The 19,307-nt window shown below is 40.6% G+C and overlaps 1 protein-coding gene across 3 annotated transcripts in view; it reads left to right on the top strand.

Annotated features, from left to right (window-relative positions):
- Nucleotides 1–19,307, top strand: part of FIGN (fidgetin, microtubule severing factor) — a 133,111-nt gene that overhangs the window by 63,858 nt on the left and 49,946 nt on the right. The window contains exons 1-2 of one of the 3 annotated variants that reach the window (XM_069982829.1): nucleotides 11,025–11,076; nucleotides 12,998–13,059. The exons of the other annotated variants lie outside the window; for them this stretch is intronic. The gene's annotated coding sequence lies outside the window, so the exon portion shown is untranslated. Of the gene's footprint in view, nucleotides 1–11,024; nucleotides 11,077–12,997; nucleotides 13,060–19,307 lie in introns of those variants that run through there. 3 annotated transcript variants of the gene reach the window in all.

Here is a 19,307-nt window from a genome sequence, read left to right as displayed (position 1 = left end):
TTTTTTTCCCTACTTTTTTTTTTTTTTTTTTTTAAAGATAATGAGTTCTCTTCAGGAACTGCAGGTGACATGAAACACAAATGAGCTCTAAGTGGAAGGATTTAAAGTCCCGCTAAAGCATTTAATTTCTTGAGGATGGAAGTTCAGTTCAAGGTTATACTGTTATTGTGCTACTAGCATCTACTTCTCTTATTCCTATGTGGCTGCTGGCTACCCGACACAAAAGACCGTCATTTTTATCTAATATGGAGGGTGGTATTAATCATGGCAGTATTTTCCTGAATAAAGCTTTTCATCAAATTCATGGTTTCACTGCTCTCGACAATAATAGGGTGTTTAATTACTCAATAAGAACACTTTATAGATTGCATTTTTCTTCATTGCTGTACAAATGGTATTGATTTTTCTCTTCGATACAACATGAGGCTAAATAAAACACAATTAGGATTCACTTGCTCCTTCTCGAAAGTACATCTGTTAAAGAAACGGGGCCTTGAAGATGAATTGAGATGATGAATTTTTTATTTTTAAGGAGAGCATCGTTTGTGATTGTTTTAACCCTCCTCCCCAAAAAAAAGCTTTCAAGGCGAGCAAACTTCTTTTGTAGACAATGTGTTGGCTACCTGTATTCAGTATTTTCTACAGATGTAAACATGAAACAAGTCAAGGAGTGCCACGTGCCGACAATTAACAGATTCTTTCTTATAAACACAATGCTTTGGGTTAAGGGTAGGTTCTCATTGTAAAATAAAATTATTGTATTTGTTCTAAATCCTACCATCTCTACTCTATTTTTATGTTTTTGTCATCCAGTAGTTGATTAAAAAAATCCTAAAATAGAAATTTGGTGGCTTCACTTAATATATTTCTTCAGTTGAGTGTTAAGGACTACTCTTTAAGGCCATGTTCACACACCATGAAACACCGGCCCTTCTGTGACCCAGCCGGGTCACAGAACAGCCGGTGATAGTGAAGATTATCCCTGCCGCTACTGCAGCACTGGCCAGATGATCTTCATTTGTGTTGAATATTGATGTGGACGCATCCGTGTGCGCCTGCATCCCAATTCACCATTGAACAAAGTGGAGAGTGCGGCCAAAGCTGCACACTCCATTGTGTGACCTGACAGGTTTTCTGTGGCCGCTATTCAATAAATAGCAGACGCACAAAACTGACATGTCAGTTTTTTCTACGTCCGCTAGGGATTCCAGCCAGAGTGTATACTATGGGGGACATTTATTAATAAATGTCCCCGCACCTCCGGCGCTACATAAATCCTGTGCGCGTCGGTGCGCACAGCCGAAAACCTACGCCACCTGAAAGGTGGAGTAGGTTTTCGGCATATCTTTGCGCTGAAAAAATGATAAATCACTCGGACTCTGAGACCGTGAAGTGCGTACTCGGCGTGAAGTGCCGATATGCGAATATTTTATTAGGCAATTCGGCCATTTGCGAATAAAATAATTAGCATATCGGCACTTAACGATGAAATCATCAGTACGCCGGATGATGCATGTCCCGCTATGTGTATACACTCCTTTCCAGGATTACCTCAGAATGCAGTGCACGTAAGTTGTGTATTAATCATGGCCGTTGTAGCACATCGACGATACACCTCTTCTCCAAGTATCTGTCAACACGGGGCAGGTCCAATAAAGTACACCCTATAACTGTTTCCACTGTGCAGCACAGAAGAATTTGCTCTGACAAGTCTTTTCACCTCCTGCTTAACCACCTGCTGTCTCTCTATATCCTTCTGCTTCTCGCTGCTCGTCGCACATTGGCAACAACTGCCGAGATTAATACACAACTTACGTTGTATGAACATGGCCTAAGGGTGTGTTCACACATACAGGGTCTGCAGCAGATTTGATTGCTGTGTTCAGGTTTTTAGTCAAATCTGCTGTGAATTCTGTACAAGAAAAGCTACTCCAAAGAGGTTTTTCCATGGATAATGCTTTTTACCTATCCAGTGGCTAGATGATGAGTGCCTGACTACAATGGAGAGTTGGTCATGGTGTCTGACCACTGGAACCCCCAAGAAAAGTAGTCCCCTATCTCTCAGTTGAATTGAGCTGTGGCCCTCTATTCAAATGCTATAGGGCTGCCAAAGAGAGCTGGGGGTTTTACTCTGTTTTAAAATGTTCCATAGATTCTATTTGACTGGAAGGATATGAGAACCCTACTCTCATGGTTTCTAGTACTTGGATTCCCATCATTTAGGCCCTTATCATTTATACTGTCAACAGAGTAATTTTCTATTACAAGAAAACCCCTCTAAATGTGGTCCATAGTCTACAGATTTATCACTAGCCCCATCTCTCCACTTTGACCCCGTTGAGTTTATGTGCCAGGAGATGCCCCCACTTCTTGTCAATGGTATTAAGGAGTACTCTGTGCATAAAAAAACCCATTTTAAAATAGAATGGAATTGCTTTCAAAATAATTAGAGATGATCGAACAGAGCCGAGGTTCAGGTTCGTACGATCCCGAACCATTGGCATTTGACTCCCGCTGCCTTCCTGTTCCGTGGAGAAGGTGTAGACAGCCAGAGTACCCTGTTTTCAAGGCGGTACCCAGGCTGTCTCCACCTTCTCCACGGAACGGGAAGGCAGCGGGAGTCAAATGCCAATGGTTCGGGATCGTACGAACCTGAACCTCGTCTCTGTTCGATTATTTCTAAAAATAATATTAAAAGCATACTCACCTGCCCTGTTCCCCCAAAGCTGACAGCTCCTGATCACCAATGCTTACCCATTTCTTCTTTCCCCCCATTCAGCCAATCTCTGGCGGCACATGTTTTTGTGCCTTGTCTGTGGGAACTAAATGTCATTGGGGGCTGAGATTCATCAAAATGGCAGCTGCAGGGGATCGGGGAAGGCGAGTATGTATTGGTTTTAAAACCTTTTTTTTTTGGCCTGTATCTCCTTGTTTAAACAGGCTTCACTCTGTAATATTGGTTGTTCTTCAATGACATAGGCATATACATTGACCTGCAAGACTTCAGCAAAGCATTAGATTTACATCAAGCGCTCGTCATACTCTTCTGTTATCATTTCAAGTCAACTTAATTCATACTTTATCTTTTTTTTTAAATGTCAGGGTGTATTGATTTGAGCAAAAAGGTGAAAGTCAGTGGCTGATGCCAGGTGTAAAGTAGCATACAATATATTCCTTATAATGTTATCCAAGGCCAGAGAAAAGTTCTTGCCCATGGACTGTGGCGTTTTATATTGTCAATATATATCCACAGCAATAAAAGGGTTTTGCTATTCTCACATAGAAATGACCGAATCTCCTGATATTTGTTTCTGGTCTAATTAGGCGAATCTGACTGAGGGGTACTCCAGCGAAAATATGTTTCTTTCAAATCAACTGGTTTTAGAAAGTTATATAGATATGTAGTTTGCTTCTATTTAAAAATCTCCAGCCTTCCCATACTTATCAGCTGCTGTATGTCCTGCAGTAAATGTGTTTTCTTTCCAGTCTGGCACTCTCTGCTGCCACCTCTGTCCATGTCAGGAACTGTCCAGAGCAGTAGCAAATCCGTATAGAAAACCCACTCCTGCTCTGGACAGTTCCTGACATGGACAGAGGTGCCAGCAGGGAGCACTGTGTCAGAGTGGGAAAAAAACACATTTACTGCAGGACATACAACAGCTGATAAGTATGGGAAGACTGGAGATTTTTAAGTAGAAGTAAATTACAAATCTATATAACTTTCTGAGACTAGTTGATTTGAAAGAATAAGATTTTCGCTGGATAACCCCTTTAAGAATTGTTTTGGATTCAGATTTCGACTTGGCAATACCCCACTTGCCCTGCCCCTGTATATAGTACATTCAGTGGCTGGGCTGTGTGTATTGCGCTTGGCCCTTCAATATAGTGAGTTGGATCTGCAATACATACAGCATTCCCACTTGTCTCCAGCCCACTCAATGTAGTGGAGCAGGAGCGCAACTAATGGAAAAATATGAAAAAGTAAAACATTTTGTAAAATTTTCTAATGTATTTTATTAGTTAATTTACTTAAATAAATGCATGGAAGAAATATTCATAGTTAATACAGCACATGCATGGCTACATTCTATATATTGCAATAATAAAACAGGAAAAGCCAAGCGGAGCCTTTTTCCCCGGCTTTTTCTGACATAGCTGATCGCCATCATATAAAATAACTATTCCTCTTGTTCACTGCTTATTTATTTTTACTTTAGTGTACCAGTGGGTAACATTTTTCAGATCGCACATCGACATTGAAAAGCTTGTGAAATGGTGATTGCAGCCTAAGGAAGAGTAATAACCATAGATCTACAGCAGAGCTTTCTCAGGAATTAGGCCATCCCATGCCACGTGTACTAGCAAAATATATAGCTGTCATTTCTGTAAATTTAAATGACCTAATCATTGAGAACAGGGAGTATTTTACATGCCGAATCCGTTCCTTTCTGTAGAGAATTTCAAGACTGTAGGATACTACTATGAAATAGTAAAAGTATATTTATTTCCATAGCTCACATATTCCACTGCTTCGTATAGAGATTGTCATCACTCACATCAGTTGCTCAGCCAATACACTTCTCATTTCTTACAATGACATATACCTTGTTGGAGAGATTTTGTAATTAGACTGTACATTGTTAAAGGGGTACTCCGGCAGGAGGGGGGGGCTTTTTTTTCGATCTGGCCGGGGTGGAGATGGCTGAGGGCAGCGACGTCCACTCACCTCCCTGGGTCCCGTATTCGGATCCCACCTCCGTCACTGACTGGCTGAGCTGACTGACTGACTGCGTCGTCTCAAGTCCGCGTCAGGCCGGGCAGCGGGGATCGGAGCGCCAAGATACGGGACCCGAGGCTGGAACCAGGGAGGTGAGTGGACGTCGCTGCCCTCAGCCACCTCCTCCCTGGCCAGATTGAAAAAGCCCCTCGGGAGTACCCCCTTAATTTAGTGATGTCACACATATTAATCCTCTAATAATAAAGATTAGTGAACCTCCTGTCAGTAACATCTGGGCAGTTTGACCCATTCCCTGGGCCCAGTGAATGTGATCTAAGCTGTGAGACCTACAGTGAATGCCGTAAAGCTCAGTAAGTACAGGAACAGGGACTCCTGTCAAAGACAGGCGTCTCTGCTCCTGTACTCGATAGCTCAAAGCAGTAAAAATAAAAAATATACTTATCTTTAAAATTTTTACCCTTAGGCTATGTTCACACAACATTTTTTCTGCTCCGTTTAAAATGACTTCCGTCATTTTGAGTCTAAAATAACGGACGTCACTTAGCTGTCTGGCCTCCCCTGTTGGTACATTATTCCAGTTTGGGTTACTATTTGGCCTTTGGGTGTTTGCAAGATGTCCAAAATAATGACCATGTTCATTATTTTGACGTCTGAGCTAAAAACGTCCGTTATTCAATACAATGTGTGCAATGGACGTCCATTCATTGACTTCAATGTATTGCCATAGCAGTCAGTAAAATCGCGACAATAACGTACGTTATTTTAAATTTCAAAATCGGACGCCTTTTCTCCATTTTTCACGTTGTGTGAACATAGCCTTAAGATGATAGTTTTCAGAATAGAGTGGAGGGGTCTATGCATATATCATATTTGTATGGCTGGCATGGGTATAGCTATAGGGGCCACAGAGGTAGCAATTAGATATGAGCGAACTTCTCGGACTTTTGGTCCGAAAGCAGTTCGCTCTCTCGTCATGCCTGTGATCCTGGCCGCATACTTGCGCTCACGGGAATATACGGCCAGGATATTCCAGGGAATCCATGATGAATTCCCTGAAATATTCTGGCTGCATATTCGCGGGATCGCAACTATGCGGCCGGGATCACAGGCATAATGAGAGAGCGCTGATGCCGTCGGACCAAAAGTCTGGCGGTCCGCTCATCTCTAGTAGCAATAACACCTGGATTTTGGTGCCCAAGAAGGCATAAATGTACTTCTTCCACAAGAAGACACCAGTATTATGACTATAACATGGTTACTATTTGGGAATTTCTAGTAAGGGATAGCGATCAAGATCTCTGTGTGTATCTGGTTCCCACAAGGAGATATATGTAAACAAAGAAACTAAAAGCAGACATAGTTTCTTGGTTTAGCATTATAGTCGCGACTTGTATCAGAGATTAGGTAGAAGCATATACAAAAAAGATCTCTAATGCAACTTTTAGAGGTAGCTTTCCCTTTAAGTTAGTATTTCACTCCTACTAGCAGGCTTAGAACATGACTGGGGATATTTGCCAAGCCAGAAGTCTATTCAGAAGGAAAGATTACCCATCAGTAGACAGCTACTTTGGAGTTGTTGTTCCTCATCAGTTCTGAGTGCTATATGCCTGCATTAAGGACCTATCATTGTGGGACCAAAGGAGTAGTATTTCTTCTTGAAAAAGCGTTCTATAGAAGTGTCGACTCATAGGACTCTTTGGTCCCATTGGTGAAACACTAAATCACTGATTTGAAAGGAAAGCAACCCCTCCACACATCTTTACCATGCTCTTCTCTAGGAGGAATCTAACCCCAAGAGATTAAAGAGGTATTCCAGGAAAAAATTACTTCTCCCCTATCTACAGGATAGGGGAAAAGTAGATTGCAGGGGGTCCGACCTCTGTACCCCCCACCGATCTCGGTATCAGGATCCTAGCTGCTGTATAATGAATAGAGCTGCGGATATGACATGTGACCCGCTACTCTATTCATTCCTATGGAGCCGATGGAAAGAGCTACATTGCTCTTTAACTGTACTTGGCTCTTTCCGTCACTCCGTAGGAATTAATAGAGCTGCGGGTCACATGCTGTTCCTGCAGCACTATTTATAATACAAAACTTGGGGATCAATACTTAGATTGGCCGAGGGTACAGAGGTCAGAACCCCCGCTATCTCCTACTTTTCCCCATCCTGTGGATAGGGGAAAAGTTGATTTTCCTGAAATACACCTTTAAGCGGCAGTAGTATCAGTTTTGGGTAATTTTGACATGGCCCCAAAATCCGATTTATTTGGCTTTTCGGCACAATGTATGCCAGGAATGACAAAAAAATAAAGATATTTATTGAAATATCCATTAAATTTCTTTGTAGCATTTATGATTTTTTCCCCCCTTAATTTATAGAAAACTACCTTCTGTCACATATATTGCACATAACTCGCGCTGAAATACAACCTACAATGTCAATCATGAAGGAATCCACTTGTGAAGTCCAAATTACAAATTAGAAAATCATAGATAGCACCAGACATATCCCACAAGAAACACTGCACGATAAGAAAAAGAATATCAGGATGGCCTGGCCTACTTATTGTGAAGTGCATTTGCTGTCATTTGCATATTATCATTTAAGTATACTCATCTTCTTAGGAGGCTTTAGGATCCTAATTTTCTTTATCACATTTTTTAAGACGTAAAAGTATTATTTAGTCCACAGATATTTCATGAATAAACGAGTTCACATAATTAAGAGCCACAATATTGCATTAAATTAAACGTATACAGTTATTTTACGGGATGTCAATTACAGGATTTAACTATCAGTAATTATAAAAACATTAATAAGCTCTTTCTGAAAACCGGAGGCTGCAACCGGGGGTTTATAATTCCTAGCAATGAGTTAGATTGTTAGGCTTCTGTCCATGCTGGAGCCACGATGGCCATCATGGAACCCACTGAGTCCTAAAGGGTTCAGTTGGCTGGAAATGGGATCTGTAGGCTTTCCATTGGGTTCCCTGTTTTGTTTTTATAAAGCAAGGGCGATAGGCTATGCTTGAGTTCTGGGGAGCACAAGGCTTTAGCCTCTTATGCCTCTTCAGTATAGTATTCCCCCCCCCCCCCCACACACACACACACACACTGTATTTAAAAATTTAGCCCGGACTTACTATTACAAATGTACCAGAATTATGTTCAAATCTATACCAAAAAAACTGGCTTACATGCTGTGCACCACATTTTTAACTATATTTACCTTCTTTGCTTCCCCTACTGTCATAGAGCCCCAGTCCCGATGCACACGGCATCCAGGGTCGGGGTCTGTAGCCAATCAGCAGTCGCAATGGTGTCCCAACTCAGTGGGCAATGTCTCGTGCCCCAATTCTGAAAATGGTGTGCATTTCGGCAAAAGATTCTGGTGCAGTTTAAGCCAACTAATCGTTGGTGTAAACCTAGACTAGACAGTCTAAAAATTTAGCAAAGAGATTGTCTAGTCTAAGGGTATCATTACACAGGCCAATGAAGGCTCGATCAGTAAACGAGCGCCAATCTGCTAGATCGCGCTAATTTACTGGGACTATAACACGGCCTGTTAAACATTTAGCGAGGGCTGCACAGACATTGTTACCGGTCCACGCTCCAGATCTTCTTTTGTGCTCAGCATGCGTCCAGGTCAGTGATTGGCTGGGCAACCTGTCAGCTCAGACAGGCCGCTCTGAAGCTGCAACTGGGACACACCGGACGCATGCAGAGTAGTGATGAGCGAACATCCCGATGCTCGGTTCGGATCCTAAACACGAACATAAAAATATATATATTGTGATCGGTTTGTGTTCGCCGAACATTCACAATCAGATAACAAATGTAGAGTAAGGCTATGTTCACACTACGTATTTGACCGGCCGTTCTGTGACTCCGGCCGGGTCACGGAACGGCCGGTCTCAGCCCGGATCCTCACATCCAGTACTTAAGTACCGGCCGGATGATCTTTCCTCCGTGGAGCTCTTATGCGGGTGCATCAGCGCGCGCCCGCATCAGAGCTTCCCATAGCACAGAGTGAAGCAAGCAGCCGGAGCCACTCGATTCACTGTTTGAACTGACAGGCTCTTCTGCGGGCGGAATTCATTGAATTCCGTCCGCAAATAATGGATCTGTCAGTTGTTTGCGGCGCCGTATGGGAACCGGCCGGAGCGTATACGATGTGTGTACGCTCCTGCCGGGATCCCATAGCAAATAATGCTATGTTCCACCCCGCAAATCTACGGCTGTAGTTCTGCGGCGAGAACTACGGCCGTAGATTTATGTAGTGTGAACATAGCCTAAAACTGTGTTGGTCTACACACATGCGTACAAATTATCAGGTGAAAATCTTAAATTACACAGTTGCGTACGTTCGCAAGTTAGAATATGTTCGAAAATGATCGTTATAACCATTCCAAATTGTTTATGATTGGTGAACACGAACAATTGGCATCATGTTCGTACAAACATATGAACATTTACAAACATGTTTGCTCTTCTATCATAAAGAGCACAGAAGAACATCAGGAATTTGGACAGGTAATGTATTAACTGTTCTATCATTATCTGTCATCCGCACATTGGGGGCCGATGATTTTAGGTCTGGCCCTAAAGAAATGATGATCGTTTCATCGTTGTCTCTTTTACACAGAGCGATAATCGGCCAAATTGGGATTATTCAGCCAATTATCGTTCCCTGTAATAGGGCCCTAAGTTTATACTATCTAAATTTACACTAGAAAATTTGGGCCATTGTGTGCTATTAAATATTAAAATTCTATTTTTTTAATCACGACTAATAATATACAGTATCAGCTGCTAATGTTGCAATCTAAACAATATAATTGTGATACGCTGGGAATTTTCTAATCATGATGAAGAATTTTGCTATATGGAGACGTTTTCTATTTGGCAATATTTATAAGTAGCTAGATTGCTGTTGTCCGTGCATCATCTGTAGTTTATGAATGCAAAAAGTCAAGGACTTTGTGCATTAAAATAACTCACTTAGAATGTAAAACATCAGGAGGGGTTGTTCAACAACATGGTGCTTAACAGCACTCAAGTCTGTGTCCCCATATGAAAGGCTTTAGAGAGTGCCAGGGGCTTTTCAATAAAGGTAATTATTCAGGCAACCTGTTTTTGCTGATATGAGAATGAGAGTACGAAGAATTCATGTATCCATAAGGAGCATTTTATTTGTTTATAATTCAGGAAACACTTTCTGGAAGATTCATTTTCAGATTTCCATCTGTATAGGGTTTTCCCATTCTGATCTGGCTATGGTGTCCTGTATTAAGCAAGTGGATTGTCTGTAAATGGATACTCAGGAGGCCCACTTGAGACATAATTTCTGTAAATTGATGTTCAGTTGCCCTACTTGAGACATCAGACATCATTGACTGTAAGGACAGACTCTGAGCCCATCTGTAAACAATTTTGGTGATGGTCACCCATTTAAAGAGCCTTCACGAAGCTCAGTCTGTTGTGCCACATAGTCGTGCCACATAAATGATCGCTGGGTTGTTCATAGGACCCTTTTCTGCAGTTAGCCGTCAACTGCACATCTCCATTACAAAGGGAGATATGTGACTGACAGCTAATAATTTCTCAGCAGGTCGGAATGGCCGCATCATCCATTAAACAGGCTAATTCTTTGACTGATCACTTGCCTATTTAGCCAATAACTCCCCAGTATAATAGGGCCCCAATTCATTTGTCCATGAAGGTGCCACCGCTGATCTGCTATAAGTCTACTTAATCTTCTTTACTAGGTTTAGAACATTTAGCCTTTGGAGTTATTTGTTTTCCCCAATGGTCATACCTTATTTTATGCTAGTAAGAGTAGATAACTTTTTTTTGTACTGTACGTGAAGAAACTTTCCCACCAAACCCTTATGCTGCTTTTCTCAATATGGATCTTACTCCTAGATTTGAAGACGCATAGGTGATTCTTCCTCTACGTAAACCCAATTGTTAAGTTGTGTTTTGTTCACTGTAAATACCTCATTCTTTGTGAAACAAAGCTTTCAGGTGTCTGGCTACAAAGTAAAACGCTGATAAATGTCTAATGATAATGAGGTACTTGGATCTCGGTAATTTTTCTGCCCTTCTGTGTTATGCCAGTAAGATTATGGATATTTCACGATCATTACAGAGTAAAGTATATACTGCCACTGCTAGTCTTTATTTTTATTTGACAATCCTATCAGTTATTTTAATGGCAGCCTTTGCAATGTGTCTAGTAATAGTAATGTTATGTTACAGTACAGATGAAAATGAAGGCAATAAGGAGAAGTTTGCATCAAAGTGCAGCACTTAGAAGTAGAAGTAGATATCAAGTAAGGCATAATGTCCTTTTTTATCATTGTTATGACTAGCTAAGACATTGTTAGCTATGTCCATGCAGCCCTTGACTAAACAGTTAATACATTACCTGTTGACGCTCCCAGTCTTCTCCTGCACTCAACATGTACCCCGGCACAGTGCGCTGCTGCTTCAGAGCCACCTATCTGCTGCTGACAGACTGCTCAGCCAATCACAGGCTGGAACTGCCATGGCCAGTGATTGGCTGAGCGGCCTGTCAACTCAGACAGGCCGCTCTGAAGCTGCAGCACTCAGTTTGGGCAATTGTCAGCCATTTGGCAGCTGATGATTTTAGGTACGGAAATAAAGAAACTGATTGTCTCATCGGCTGATCATTGTCTCTATTACACTGATCAATAATTGTCCAAATTGGGCCAGTTATCGCTCTATGTAATAGGGTCCTTAGACTTGGTAGACATAAAGGGGGGGATTTATGAAGCTTACGCCAGAGGCGTACGTCAGGGAGAAGGTGCAGATTCGCCCCGATGGGCGGGCTGGTGGAGCTTGCGGAGGCGTGATGGGGCGGGGAGGAGGTACTCCTCATTTATCATGATTTACACCTGCTTGCAGGCGCAAATCATGACGCAAATCTACACCAGCTGGAATCAGGTGTAGATTTTGCGCGTCGGGCACAGATTTGGGCACCCGACCAGCCTGATTCACTAAGAGGCGCACGCCTCTTAGTGAATTCTGCAGCGAAAAGGGGGAGGGCCTAATATACTCTTCATAAATCCCCCCCAAAGTGTTCTGCCAACTCATCTTGTATCTAACAACAGCAGAATGCAAAACACAGTATAACCAAGAAGTAAGCTTTATTCTAAAAGTATATGTCACTTGTCCCAGACTGTCCAGAAGTTCCTAACAGTTGGGTTAGACTTTCTGACAGTGCAGTAAAGTGCTCTGAACAGATTGTTTCCACTTGTTGGGAGTAGGAATTGATCTTGCCAAACAAATGACATTCTACCTCCATGAATGTTCAGTGAGAAAACTATTGGTAGATTAAAACGAAATGACTGTAAAGTAAAGCTTCTTACCGCGACTCATGAGATATAACTCTTACTTTAATCCATTGTTTCAGCACTGAGATATAATCTTTAAGGCTATGTTCCCACTTACAGGGAACATAGCGTGGAAAGGCGGTCATCTCATTATAACATTATTTGCAGCTCTGATTATAACAAGGCTGATGCCTTTCCCTGTTATGTTCCAGAAGTGGGAACATAGTCTAAAAGTATTACAAGATATAGCCCACAAGCTTATATCTAAGAGCTGTAACAAGTGAAATAAGAGTTATATTTCCTGATTTAGGGCAAGAAGCCCTGTTGTACAATGCCTTTACTGCCAAAAAGTATGATATGTCCTTTTTAAGTCTTCAGCTTCTTGGTTACCATGTTCTACTTCCCTGTAATTGCATCATATTGGCAAATAGAGGTCTTATTTGAGAGTGTGGTCCAATGGCAGCCATAAGAACTTTTCCATGGGGATCAGTTCTGCCAGTGAGAGTATATAAACAAGTTCCATAAATTTACATACTTACCTTGACCGCTGTCCCCACTGCTGACAACGCCAAGTCTTTCAATCTCCTATGCAGTCCTCTTTCTCTTCCTTCTGATGATGTTTTTTTTTTCCCTGAACTTCCTGTTCAGCCTTGTGATTGGCTGTGGACAGAAAACAGCATATAAAGGAGAAATAAGACTGCAGTGGGGATCCAAAGACTTGACAGCAGCAGTCGGGAGCAGGAGAGGTAAGTATGTCGACTTCTTTTACTTTGCACAGTGACGTATATTATGTAAATGTAATTTTTCATTAAAAAGCTCAGTGACACAATGCAATAACATATTAGTTATTTCACTTTAAGTTGTGTTTCTTATTTCCTACTATTTTTCTTTACTGTAGCTATTAAGACCAATGTACTGGCAATAGAATATACCAAGATGGCAACCTGTTTTAACTTTCCGGTGAGTGAACTCCTAGGCAAAAAAACACATGTAAAACAAATCTGTACTTTAAAGATGTATAGGAATTGCTCTAAAGAACGTGAAAAAAATGAGATGCAACCACTTACTGGAAAAGCTTTATTCTTTACCTGTAGTCTAAAGACTCATTGACTTTTGCTAGTGTCCTTGTTCTGAGCTAACTACTTTAATAGCTGTGCGCGTGGGCTTGCATTGTACAGATTTAGTGCTACTCTTATTGTAGATGTCTTAGGTTTTGGCTAGGAATGCGCAAAAGATTATGTCAGCTACTACTTAGGCCAAATTCGTATGTCTGGCAATCCAGACTGTTGACCTCCATCATCCACTGGATCAAAAACCATTGCATGTAGCTTTTTTCCATCTGGTATGATTATGTTGTTGGTGGTAACTATGCCGGTTTGTCTATAGGTCCGTCAGATGTGACAGTAGATACATTGGATATAGTGGTGCAGAGACCTCTAGGTTGCTCAATATTTATGAACCCAGTTCCAACTGCTTTTAGCCCCATTTACTGTGTAGATACTAACGTTTCAGATGCAGTTTTCTGGCACATCTGTGGCTGGCCATGTGTCAGGCTTAGAAATTTATGCCAGCTCTAGACTTTAGTATAGTTCTGCTGCAATTTACACCAGGTTTTATGTAAATTATTGTAAACGTGCCCTTTTCCCTGTTTTTCTTAAAGAAACCTGGCAGATGTGCATTGTGTAAAAATTTGCAACACATGCCCAAGAAAACAATAACCCCAATAACGCTATAACCTGCCATAGCTTAGACACCTTATTCTAGTCGACCTAAGGTTTAGGGCCCTATTACAGGAGTGAGGATTCTCATGCCGAAAATCGTTTCGTCTTTCGAATTTTAGAGATAATCTTTGTGTGTATGCAGTCAATGACCAAACCACTAATGAGAAGTCGTTCATGTGTCATTGATCGGTAACAGTTCACTAATCAGTAGCTAATTATTCGGTCTATGTACACATCTTTCGCTTGTTCGCTGGAATCAGAAGGAGTGTAGAGTATACAGACGATTGTAATAACGATAGGTACTGTAACTAACGACTATCGTTCTGTGCATTATGGTGAATGATTTCAGGTTGTTCACAAAAGCGCTCGTTAATCATTATTTATTGCTTAGTCTATTTGGACCCTTCGATAGAACTTTATCTTAAAGGGAACCTGTCACCCGGCATTATGGCGCAGAGCTCGCTGACCCCAGTGGAGACCCAGATACTTACCCTTTCCTGCAAGTCCCGCTCCTGGACCCGGGCCCCGGACGGAGATATCGGTGCCGGAAGGGGAGCGCATGCTGTATGCTAATTACCTGCGATGATTCCGATGCCCATAGAGGATGACTGGAGCTGTCATTCTCTATGGACGTTGGAATCATCTCTGCAGAGCGCGCGAACGGCTTCCGATGGCAAGATCTCGGTCCCGGGACCGGGTCCAGGTGCAGGACTTGCAGGAAAGGGTAAGTATCTGGGGCTCCACCGGGGGGTCGGACGGGCATTGTGCCATAATGCCGGGTGACAGGTTCCCTTTAGAGCTCCTGGGCCTCAATGAAAAATCTAAAATTAACTCCTTTAATAATATAGAGTAGACTTATTCCAAAGATTGCCATCACTTAAATGGGTTACTGTCATTTGGGGACCCAGGGAGAACATACAAACACCTTACTACATGACTATACCAGACTATAGCATGTCACATACAGTATAAAGCTCCAGTTCCAAATGGGATAGAGGTGCTTTAAGGTCCTCTTTAACTCTAACCACCTATGTGACAAATTGAAGACTACAAAAGGTCACGTTTCACTTTACTGGATGAAGTTGATGGGCTTATCTTTACTTAAACCCTTTTGTGTAATCAGTAGTCCTATTCTATGGTATTTTGGTGGAAGTTTCTTATGAAATAAGAGATAGGAACAAGTTATTCTTCAACAGTAAGACGCAAAGTCAATACGGGAAGAATAACTATAGTACAACACTAAATAGTCTACAATGGAGCTGAAATAATTTTATGGTTTTCCTTTAAACGGTACCGGCAATAATTCCTGGAACAAATTTGTAGATTAATTTCAGTAAATACGTTTCAAGTCATATATCATCTAGAAATGTATTTTTGTCTTAACAATATTTCTCGCACCAATAAATCTTGGGGCAGCAGCCGAATAATAGAGACATTTTCTGGAATAATTGTTTACTGCCTGTAAATGTCCTGGCTGTTGTTATTATCACTGTTCTTCTCCCCCCACAGAGGATCGGATTGACTGTTGACCATATTTTTTTTATAATTGGAGATGCAGTAAACACATCTATAATTGTTAACATTTCACATAGCGAGGAATATAGTGCACCTTATTAACAGCTCAGCAGTGCAAAAGGCGACCACAATTGTTTCCGCCGTACAGTACTTCAGAACTATTGACCTGTTTTGACTGCAAGGTTTCGGAGTGTGTTAATTGTGCTATTTGTAAACGCTTATGGCAAGTGTCTGGGTCTTTTATGGCTTTTTACATAAAAACAAAGATCAATTGCAGATTGGTTGTTGTAAACTCTAAAGATCTATTGATTCCTAATGGTTGCCATAGCTCAATCACCGCTAACTGGATGTGATCTTGGGATAAGTGTTTCAGGAAGATTGGACTATAGCAGTTTTATGCATTGATATATTGTGGTGAAATCTCAGGCTATTAACTACTTTAGCACTTGTATTTTCATGATTGTAAATTTGTCATTTGTCCTTCTTGTGTTTGGAGGTTAATGCACTGGGTTGTAAAAAAAGATTTTATTAGAGAAAGGAGTGGTATATTTATAAAGTGTTGTTTATATAGCACCTGCCTATTCTGTAGAGTGGTATAGAGAATGCCCTTACTACACATCACTTGGTTCCCAGTAGGCACCACTATATGATTTTCTTATCTCAGACTCTCACACATATACACTAGGGCCTAGTTAATGGGAAGCCCATTAACCTATCAGTCCTTTTTTAGAGTATGGTTGATACAGTAACTGGTTGTAGCTCACAGAGACAGAATGCAAATCCAATGCAGATATTTCCCTGGTGGGATTTATATCCATGGTTCAAGTGCCGTAAGTCAATATTGTTAACCGCTTAGGGTATTTTCGGACCCCATATTCCCTCTTGATACAAGTAGTTCAAGTGAACCATATTAACTTTGCAGAAGTCTAGCAAAAGACTAAGTTTAGTGACGAAACAACATGAGACATCTTTAAATGATTATAGACGTTTTCATGTGTGATTCCTTCTTGTGCGCCAGTTGGTTTCTTCTGACAACGTGTCCGTAACCACAGAGCTTCTTCTATCAAGGAAACAAGTGAGAAAAATAAGTTTTGTGAGGTTGAGCTCGGCAGGAATATCTGCTGCCAAATAGACTATATACTTCATCATGTACAGATGGGGGAGGCGTTGTAGTTGGCTGCAATGTGATCTAAACCTAGAGTGGATGGATTTATTATATGGCAACAGTGCCTGGAATCAGGCCTACAAGTATTAGGATCCATCAATCGTATGCTACTGTTGCCTTGCAGAGTTCCTGGGTTCAAGGCTAATATATTTGTCTGCGTGGATTTATCTAGGTTCTCTGGTCTTCTTTGACACTTTAAGGCAGGGTTCATATTAGCATAATGCACATACATTTTTGTATCCAAATTATGGCAGCAGGTCCTGGCTTGACTGTGTGACCGATGACTCCTATTAGCTTGGATCATCAGACCCCCAGTTATACTGGGATTTGATCCATAATATGGATGGAAAAATGTGTCCATTATGCTATGCTATGTACCTATCCTCAGTGTAAATTGACATGAGATAAAAAGCTGTGAATTACGGTATTGGGCAAGTAAAGGGTAATTTTACTAAATGTATTCAAATGTAAAATTGAGCATGCTTGGAATTTGCAGTCTCAAAACAGATATAATATTCTGCCATGTAGCCTTAACCTAAAAACATGACAGGCGAGTTGTTTGTAGGTTGACATTGTGTGTACTATTATAAAATGTCTTATCGGCAGGTCACCAACACCAAACAGCTCATCGGCAGAGATGAGCAAACTTGCCAAATTTTCGAGTTTGCATGAACCCAGACAATCGGCATTTGAATCCAGTTGCTTGGAGATGGTGTATGCTTATCTCTACTGATCGGTAATACTGCTGAGTATTGAGACATTGGCGGTCTACCCCGAAAAGTGTCGTATTTAAAGCTTTATTGCAAAACAGGAGGAATAAATAAAAATGGCCAAATTCCCCACAACAACCAATCAGAGCGCCTTAATTTTTTAATGAGCTCTGGTAAAATAAACACTGAGCTGTGATTGGTTGCTATGGGCAAATCACACCATTTTTCTCATTAGTTTTTATTTCTTCTAGTGTGCTTTAGTACTTTGCTTTTCTCATGAAGAAAAAATGAAAACATGCAACAAAAAATGCAAGACAGGCAGAAATGCATAATTTAGTTAAGCAGAAAATATAAAAACATCTAGGAAAACCGAGCAAAAAAAAAAAAAAAAAAAAAACTACAACAAAAAACACACATTGAGGAAGAGCTAACAAACTGGTATAAAGTAGAACTGGCTCCGTTGCCCCAGCAAACAATTAGATTCCAGGTATGCTTTAAATAGCCCTAATGTAAATTATTAGAAGCATTTAAAAAAAAATCATTTCCATCTTACTTCTAACCAGATCATCGTTTTTTATTGAATCAAAAATTATATTGTATATTTTATTCTACAATATGGGTATAGTCACGTGATTTACCATTTGACCACACTGCCTGATTATAGCTATGCCAGGCTTGGAGATGTAATTCCAAAAGGCCTATTTTAGCTAATTGTATGAGCGTCAGCTGGTATATATATTAATTAAGCCGGTCTCCATAGTCTTTATGTGCTAATTTGCTAAAAGGAAAAAAAAAAATGCTGTTACCACTAGAAAATAACATAGCATAGCATGTGTCCTTTCCCGTTCACTTCTTTTAGAATCTGCAAAGTCTGGAGTGTGTCAAGTTTTCAAAAGAAAATCTACTTTCCAGTGAAACGTACATAAAGCCTTTTGGCTAAAACAAGTAAATTCACGGGTAATATGCATTGAATTATATATTGGAAAGCGTCCTAGATCTTGTCTTGCATCTCTTGTTTGTCTTATTAGCTTTTTGTAGTACAATAAAAAGAACATATGGTTTATATAACATTTGCAACTGACCTATTTCTTATGCAAGTTTTTTGTAACCTATTTTAAACTTTTTTTTATTTTATTTATTTTATTTTTTTGGAATGTAAAGTGCAATAGTTATACGCATTCTATGAATGTCGGTTAATGATAGGACCACAATTATTGTATTAAGACATATATTAGCACTTTAAGCTAGAATCAAAGAGGTCAGTTACACGGATGTTTTGTAAATAGGACTAACACATTTCCCAGCTCTGTTTGCAGGCACATTTTCTTATCTCACATATATTAGGGCCAAGTTCCTAGTAAGGTCAGATGACCTAAAAGAATAACGTCATTGGCAACCAGAGTGTTTAGAAAATGCTGACACAACTTTTGGAAGAAGAGAAAAACGTAAACTGGATTTCCAGTCACAACATATTGATGATCTATCTTCAGTATAAGCCATGAATATCAGATTGGTATGTCTCTGTGTATGTGTGTGCATGTGTGTATGTGAGTGCACCATAGCTCATGCAGGCAAGTATTGCCACCCCATCTAATATATGCATTTCCACAGTCATATATTTTTTTTCCATTGGCATGAGGATGCAGAAGGTTTGGTAGACTTATACATCCTCTTGTGCTAAAAGTTTTTCCTTTAAAAGTGTTGTCTAGGTATTAGGAAAGGGCTTACCTGCTAATATCAGGCAGCTATTGAACATGGCATGTGGTTGTGGTTTTGCCCGCACATGATGATCGTGAATGACCACTTCCACCTCTCTTCTCGGAAGGTATACTTCCAAAGCAAGACTTTTCTTAATCATTGGGCAACCCTTGTAACCCTACATTTATAGGCCAAATCAATTTACTTTGCCTTGAGAGTGTTACAATACATTACTGGATGTGCCAATCCTGTGATAGTCATGAATCAGCTATATAGAGTAGCTAGTTGATTGGCAAGGATAATGGGGTATGTACCAGGGAGGTGCTTACAAGTTATTTTTCAAATATCAGAATTTTTAGATAAAAGACTATGGCAGTGAAGTCTATCTTGGCCCGATGT

The sequence above is a fragment of the Dendropsophus ebraccatus genome, chromosome 9 (genome assembly GCF_027789765.1).
Source record: "Dendropsophus ebraccatus isolate aDenEbr1 chromosome 9, aDenEbr1.pat, whole genome shotgun sequence".
Lineage (NCBI taxonomy): Eukaryota > Metazoa > Chordata > Amphibia > Anura > Hylidae > Dendropsophus > Dendropsophus ebraccatus.
The sequence above is the reverse complement of the archived record's forward strand: the minus strand, read 5'-3'. Positions and strand labels throughout refer to the sequence as shown.